Source organism: Anomaloglossus baeobatrachus, chromosome 8 (genome assembly GCF_048569485.1).
Source record: "Anomaloglossus baeobatrachus isolate aAnoBae1 chromosome 8, aAnoBae1.hap1, whole genome shotgun sequence".
Lineage (NCBI taxonomy): Eukaryota > Metazoa > Chordata > Amphibia > Anura > Aromobatidae > Anomaloglossus > Anomaloglossus baeobatrachus.
This window is the reverse complement of record NC_134360.1, coordinates 239698517-239707562: the sequence shown is the minus strand read 5'-3', so window position 1 is coordinate 239707562 and position 9046 is coordinate 239698517. Positions and strand designations below refer to the sequence as shown.

At 39.9% G+C, this 9046-nt stretch overlaps 1 long non-coding RNA gene across 1 annotated transcript; it reads right to left on the bottom strand.

The window, feature by feature from the left end:
• Positions 1–6840: 6840 nt before the first annotated feature.
• LOC142249500 (uncharacterized) lies at positions 6841–8838 on the bottom strand. Its single transcript, XR_012725068.1, has 3 exons — positions 8776–8838; positions 7930–8056; positions 6841–6979 (listed from the first exon to the last, which is right to left on the bottom strand). It is a non-coding gene; the product is annotated as an uncharacterized LOC142249500 (long non-coding RNA).
• Positions 8839–9046: the final 208 nt, after the last annotated feature.

The window sequence follows — 9046 nt, the reverse complement described above, 5'->3', positions numbered from 1 at the left end:
TAATATGGGGGCACTGTTATAAAAGCACTTGTATTAATATGGGGGAACTATTATAAAAGCACTGGTGGTAATATGGGGGCACTGTTATAAAAGCACTGGCATTAATATGGGGGCACTGTTATAAAAGCACTGGTATTAATATGGGGGCACTTCTTATAAAAGCACTGGTGTTAATATGGGGGCACTGTTATAAAAATACTGATATTAATATGGGGGCACTGTTATAAAAGCACTTGTATTAATATGGGGACACTGTTGCTGGCACTGTTATAAAAGCACTTGTATTATTATGGGGGCACTATTATAAAAGCACTGGTATTAGTATGGAGGCACTGTTACTGGCACTGTTATAAAAGCACTGGTATTAATATGGGGGCACTGTTATAAAAGCACTGGTGTTAATATGGGGGCACTGTTCTAAAAACACTGATATTAATATTGGGGGCACTGTTATAAAAGCACTGGTATTAATATGGGGGCACTTTTACTGGCACTGTTATAAAAGCACTGGTATTAATATGGGGGCACTGTTATAAAAACACTGATATTACTATGGGGGCACTGTTATAAAAACACTGGTATTAATGTGGGGGCACTGTTATAAATGCACTGGTATTAATATGGGGGCACTGTTATAAAAGCACTGGTGTTAATATGGGGGCACTGTTATAAAAGCACTGGTATTAATGTGGTGGCACTGTTATAAAAGCACTGGTGTTAATGTGGGGGCACTGTTATAAAAGCACTGGTATTAATGTGGTGGCACTGTTATAAAAGCACTGGTGTTAATGTGGGGGCATTGTTATAAAAGCACTGGTATTAATGTGGGGGCACTGTTATAAAAGCACTGGTATTAATGTGGGGGCATTGTTATAAAAGCACTGGTATTATTGTGGGGGCACTGTTATAAAAGCACTGGTATTAATGTGGGGGCATTGTTATAAAAGCACTGGTATTAATGTGGGGGCATTGTTATAAAAGCCCTGGTATTAATGTGGGGGCACTGTTATAAAAGCACTGTTATTAATATGGGGGCACTGTTACTGCCACTTTTTAAAATCACGGGTACTATTATGTGGCACTGTTGTAAAAGGACTGCTATTATTATGGGGGCACTGTGGTGATGATGTTATAGAAGGACCATCCGCTTGAGCGGGTTATTACTGTAATGATAACGGTAAGGGTTAAACGGCTGATGTCCCATTGCTCTGCTGCCAGGTAGTCTCATCAGGCAGCTTAGGACGCGTCTCGCTGGCACAGACCTGGGCTTGTTTTTTCCCGGCAGCTCCGGGCCTGACCCAGCGAGTCTCCGGGTTTTGATCTCTGGCATCCAGGATAATGCAGAACAATGTTCTTATGTCTCCGGCTTATTACCCCAGATTACCAAACAAGCAGAGAATGAGGCCCCCAACGTGCCAGCGCCGCGCCCCCAGACTCTGCACACATTCCTGGAGCTGCAGCCCCATGTAAGGTCAACTACGGAGCGTAATCAGAGTCAACGCCAAATATTACCCATGTGTACATAATCCAGGTTATACCGGCTGTACATATACAATTATATACAGGAGATGCCCAGGTTATACCAGCTGTACATATACAATTATATACAGGAGATGCCCAGGTTATACCAGCTGTACATATACAATTATATACAGGAGATGCCCAGGTTATACCGGCTGTACATATATAATTATATACAGGAGATGTCCAGGTTATACCGGCTGTACATATATAATTATATACAGGAGATGTCCAGGTTATACCGGCTGTACATATATAATTATATACAGGAGATGTCCAGGTTATACCGGCTGTACATATATAATTATATACAGGAGATGCCCGGGTTATACCAGCTGTACATATATAATTATATACAGGAGATGCCCAGGTTATACCAGCTGTACATATATAATTATATACAGGAGATGCCCAGGTTATACCGGCTGTACATATATAATTATATACAGGAGATGCCCGGGTTATACCAGCTGTACATATATAATTATATACAGGAGATGCCCAGGTTATACCAGCTGTACATATATAATTATATACAGGAGATGCCCAGGTTATACCGGCTGTACATATATAATTATATACAGGAGATGCCCAGGTTATACCGGCTGTACATATATAATTATATACAGGAGATGCCCAGGTTATACCGGCTGTACATATATAATTATATACAGGAGATACCCAGGTTATACCAGCTGTACATATATAATTATATACAGGAGATGTCCAGGTTATACCGGCTGTACATATATAATTATATACAGGAGATGTCCAGGTTATACCGGCTGTACATATATAATTATATACAGGAGATGCCCAGGTTATACCGGCTGTACATATATAATTATATACAGGAGATGCCCAGGTTATACCAGCTGTACATATATAATTATATACAGGAGATGCCCAGGTTATACCGGCTGTACATATATAATTATATACAGGAGATGTCCAGGTTATACCGGCTGTACATATATAATTATATACAGGAGATGTCCAGGTTATACCGGCTGTACATATATAATTATATACAGGAGATGCCCAGGTTATACCGGCTGTACATATATAATTATATACAGGAGATGCCCAGGTTATACCAGCTGTACATATATAATTATATACAGGAGATGCCCAGGTTATACCGGCTGTACATATATAATTATATACAGGAGATGCCCAGGTTATACAAGCTGTACATATATAATTATATACAGGAGATGCCCGGGTTATACCAGCTGTACATATATAATTATATACAGAAGATGCCCAGGTTATACCAGCTGTACATATATAATTATATACAGGAGATGTCCAGGTTATACCGGCTGTACATATATAATTATATACAGGAGATGTCCAGGTTATACCGGCTGTACATATATAATTATATACAGGAGATGCCCAGGTTATACCAGCTGTACATATATAATTATATACAGGAGATGCCCAGGTTATACCGGCTGTACATATATAATCATATACAGGAGATGCCCAGGTTATACCAGCTGTACATATATAATTATATACAGGAGATGCCCAGGTTATACCAGCTGTACATATATAATTATATACAGGAGATGCCCAGGTTATACCAGCTGTACATATATAATTATATTCAGGAGATGCCCAGGTTATACCGGCTGTACATATATAATTATATACAGAAGATGCCCAGGTTATACCAGCTGTACATATATAATTATATACAGGAGATGCCCAGGTTATACCAGCTGTACATATATAATTATATACAGGAGATGCCCAGGTTATACCGGCTGTACATATATAATTATATACAGGAGATGCCTGGGTTATACCAGCTGTACATATATAATTATATACAGGAGATGCCCAGGTTATACCAGCTGTACATATATAATTATATACAGGAGATGCCCAGGTTATACCAGCTGTACATATATAATTATATACAGGAGATGTCCAGGTTATACCAGCTGTACATATATGATTATATACAGGAGATGCCCAGGTTATACCAGCTGTACATATATAATTATATACAGGAGATGCCCGGGTTATACCAGCTGTACATATATAATTATATACAGGAGATGCCCAGGTTATACCAGCTGTACATATATAATTATATACAGGAGATGCCCAGGTTATACCAGCTGTACATATATAATTATATACAGGAGATGCCCAGGTTATACCGGCTGTACATATATAATTATATACAGGAGATGCCCAGGTTATACCAGCTGTACATATATAATTATATACAGGAGATGCCCAGGTTATACCGGCTGTACATATATAATTATATACAGGAGATGCCCAGGTTATACCAGCTGTACATATATAATTATATACAGGAGATGTCCAGGTTATACCGGCTGTACATATATAATTATATACAGGAGATGTCCAGGTTATACCGGCTGTACATATATAATTATATACAGGAGATGCCCAGGTTATACCGGCTGTACATATATAATTATATACAGGAGATGCCCAGGTTATACCAGCTGTACATATATAATTATATACAGGAGATGCCCAGGTTATACCGGCTGTACATATATAATTATATACAGGAGATGTCCAGGTTATACCGGCTGTACATATATAATTATATACAGGAGATGTCCAGGTTATACCGGCTGTACATATATAATTATATACAGGAGATGCCCAGGTTATACCGGCTGTACATATATAATTATATACAGGAGATGCCCAGGTTATACCAGCTGTACATATATAATTATATACAGGAGATGCCCAGGTTATACCGGCTGTACATATATAATTATATACAGGAGATGCCCAGGTTATACCAGCTGTACATATATAATTATATACAGGAGATGCCCGGGTTATACCAGCTGTACATATATAATTATATACAGAAGATGCCCAGGTTATACCAGCTGTACATATATAATTATATACAGGAGATGTCCAGGTTATACCGGCTGTACATATATAATTATATACAGGAGATGTCCAGGTTATACCGGCTGTACATATATAATTATATACAGGAGATGCCCAGGTTATACCAGCTGTACATATATAATTATATACAGGAGATGCCCAGGTTATACCGGCTGTACATATATAATCATATACAGGAGATGCCCAGGTTATACCAGCTGTACATATATAATTATATACAGGAGATGCCCAGGTTATACCAGCTGTACATATATAATTATATACAGGAGATGCCCAGGTTATACCAGCTGTACATATATAATTATATTCAGGAGATGCCCAGGTTATACCGGCTGTACATATATAATTATATACAGGAGATGCCCAGGTTATACCAGCTGTACATATATAATTATATACAGGAGATGCCCAGGTTATACCAGCTGTACATATATAATTATATACAGGAGATGCCCAGGTTATACCGGCTGTACATATATAATTATATACAGGAGATGCCTGGGTTATACCGGCTGTACATATATAATTATATACAGGCGATGCCCAGGTTATACCAGCTGTACATATATAATTATATACAGGAGATGCCCAGGTTATACCAGCTGTACATATATAATTATATACAGGAGATGCCCAGGTTATATCAGCTGTAAATATATAATCATATACAGGAGATGCCCAGGTTATACCAGCTGTACATATATAATTATATACAGGAGATGCCCAGGTTATACCAGCTGTACATATATAATTATATACAGGAGATGCCCAGGTTATACCGGCTGTACATATATACTTATATACAGGAGATGCCCGGGTTACACCGGCTGTACATATATAATTATATACAGGAGATGCCCGAGTTATACCGGCTGTACATATATAATTATATACAGGAGATGCCCAGGTTATACCGGCTGTACGTATATAATTATATACAGGAGATGCCCAGGTTATACCGGCTGTACATATATAATTATATACAGGAGATGCCCGAGTTATACCGGCTGTACGTATATAATTATATACAGGAGATGCCCAGGTTATACCGGCTGTACATATATAATTATATACAGGAGATGCCCGGGTTATATCGGCTGTACATATATAATTATATACAGGAGATGCCCGGGTTATACCGGCTGTACATATATAATTATATACAGGAGATGCCCAGGTTATACCGGCTGTACATATATAATTATATACAGGAGATGCCCGGGTTATATCGGCTGTACATATATAATTATATACAGGAGATGCCCGGGTTATACCGGCTGTACATATATAATTATATACAGGAGATGCCCGGGTTACACCGGCTGTACATATATAATTATATACAGGAGATGCCCGAGTTATACCGGCATGGTATATTATTATTAGTGTATGTGTAATTCTGTGTTTGGTTCTTTTTCCTCCTCCTACACTATTACTTGTGTTGTTTTAGTCTTTCATCCTCCTTCGCTTTTTCTGACATTCAGACGTCATGCTCTCCGGGTGGCTTCGGTTTCAACCAGCTCTGTCCTCACCTATTGTACCATCACCCATTCCCTGTAGACTGTGAGCCCTCGCGGGCAGGGTCCTCTCTCCTCCTATACCAGTCTGTCTTGTACTGTTAATGATTGTTGTACGTATACCCTCTTTCACTTGTAAAGCGCCATGGAATAAATGGCGCTATAATAATAAATAATAATAATAATAATAATAATAATGCCCGAGTTATACCGGCTGTACATATATAATTATATACAGGAGATGCCCGAGTTATACCGGCTGTACATATATAATTATATACAGGAGATGCTCAGGTTATACCGGCTGTACATATATAATTATATACAGGAGATGCCCAGGTTATACCGGCTGTACATATATAATTATATACAGGAGATGCCCGGGTTACACCGGCTGTACATATATAATTATATACAGGAGATGCCCGAGTTATACCGGCATGGTATATTATTATTAGTGTATGTGTAATTCTGTGTTTGGTTCTTTTTCCTCCTCCTACACTATTACTTGTGTTGTTTTAGTCTTTCATCCTCCTTCGCTTTTTCTGACATTCAGACGTCATGCTCTCCGGGTGGCTTCGGAGTCTTCACATTTTTGTATCCTGCCGTTTCTTCGTCATCGAGCCGTTAGAAAAGCTCCGTTCTGATAAACTTTATCTCAGTTCCCTACAATAATAAAGTTTGGGTCAGTCCCTGCCTCCGTCCGGCGGCTCGTGCTGCTGCTCGCGCTATCAGGAGCTGGCCGGGATGTGGCCGGATGTCGCTGCGCACAATGCTGGCCCGCACATTAAAGGGATGATATTTACCAATTACCTAAACCAGATACAACGTTATATAAACTGTGGTTTCCGAAAACACTGATGATTAAGGGCTTTATTTTTCTGCTTCTTTCTAGAGATATTTTGCAGGCCTGGAGCAAAGATAAAAGGCACACACCAATGGCGGGTATTGGTTTTGGAGTCCATTCAGTCTCAGGAAACACATCGGATCATATGTGACCAAGATCTTGTGACCTTTAATAAGAGGAAAGGAAAAATAAATGATACAGAGGCATGTATTCCCTAGCAGCTCATGATCAAGGAAGCTTCGGTTCTTAACTTTCCCAACATATAGCCTCTATTCAGTATCACAACCTAAATGTTAGGTTTCTGCATATCTGCAGTCACTACCAGGGGGAGCTCACATCATTTAGATCAGAGGTGCACAACATTTTTTGGTCCAAAGATCACATTGTCATACTCAACCAATTCAAAGGGCCGAAAATAATGTAAAAGATTGCTTACATGTATACATGACCAGAACCATCGTCAGTACATTAATACATAATCAGAACCAAGTGTTGAGTATTTGAGAAGGATTTGGAGAATTTCTGCTTCAAACAATCAGTGTAAACACACCAATACTTACACAGAATTTTTGGAGTAGAAACTCAACCAAATCTACCACATAATCTCAAAACTAAGTTTTGAGGATTTTTCAGTTTTAACATGAAGCACATTCTGGATTGCTACATGATCAAAACCACCATCAATACATAAATGCAGTGCCAGACCCACCATCAGTATATGAATGTATCGCCAGAGCCACTATCAGCACATGAACACAGTGCCAGAACCAGCACATTCTGGATTGCTACACGATCAAAACCACCATCAATACATAAATGCAGCACCAGAACCACCATTAGTACACGAATGTATCACAAGAACCACCATCAGCACATAAATACAGCGCCGAAAACACCATCAGTACAGGAATACATCACCGAGCTTAGTTCCTTGATCGATTGCAGTTTCAACTCAGCTCCATATACACTTGGATCATGTGAACCTGCAACTTCCAGTTGGTCCTTAAAAATGGTAAGGAGATACTGGGAGTTGTTACCAGTTATCATCAGACTACCGGAACCACAGTACTGATGAGATGTAATCAGTATAACAAATAAACATTTAGATCCAAATACCTTATAGGTGACATCTTCTCTTATTTGAATCGTTACCATCTCTTTTGTGTACAACCCTTTTATTATAGTACAGACGCCTTGAGTTCTCTGTTCTCCGGCCTTCAGCAGCACTTACCGACATGATGCCCTTAAAAATAAAAATATAATTATAATGACTCATAAATAAATATATCTCTCATGCTGCACCGCTGAATAAATAATTGCCCCTCACTGCGCTTCCTACATAAAATATCCCTCCATACTACCCCTCTTTGTAATGTTCTCGACCACACTGCCCCCCTCACTGCCTCTTTCTATAATATTCCCCACACTGCCCATCTTCATAATGTCTGCCCTACACTGCCTCTCAACATAATGTCTCTTCCCAAACTTCCCCTTCCCATAATATGTCCCCACACACTGCCTCTCTCCAAAATATCCCCTCAAATTGCCCCTCACTGTAATGTCTTCACACACTGCCACTCTCCATAATGTCCCCCCATACTGCCCCTCTCCATAAGGTTCCCCCAACACTGCCCCTCACAGTAAATATGCCCCTCACAGTAAATTCCCCCCCCACTACCTCTCTCCATAATGTCCCCCCTACACTGCCCCTCTCCATAATGTCCCTCTATACTGTTCCTATCCATAATGTCCACTTCTCACTGCCCCTCTCCATAATGTCCCTCAATACTGTTCCTATCCATAATGTCCCCACAGGCACTGACCCTGTTCAATATATCTCCCACATGGCCCCTCTGTATATTGTGCCCCCTTCACAATTCCTCCTACCTTCTGTTGCCAAATAAGGTGCACTCATAGTAAAAGTAACAATAACACCAGCCCCTCCTATAATAGTATATTTACTCTTTGGCTTCTCCGGGAATGCTTTCTGTATGCGGCTGCTTCCCTACCTCCTCTGTGCTGCGGCACCCACAACAGAAGCATTATGAAGAGGTCACAGTGTGACGACCTCATGATGAAGCTGCTGCATGTCGGGGCAGGGGATGAGGAGCACTGCTCTGCTCTGCCCCTGTCCCCGCGCCAAAGTTTTCAACTGTATTCGCTTCTGAAAGACACGAATACTGTTGAATACAGGAAAATGAGAAACCAAATGTCACAATTCTCCATGGGCAGC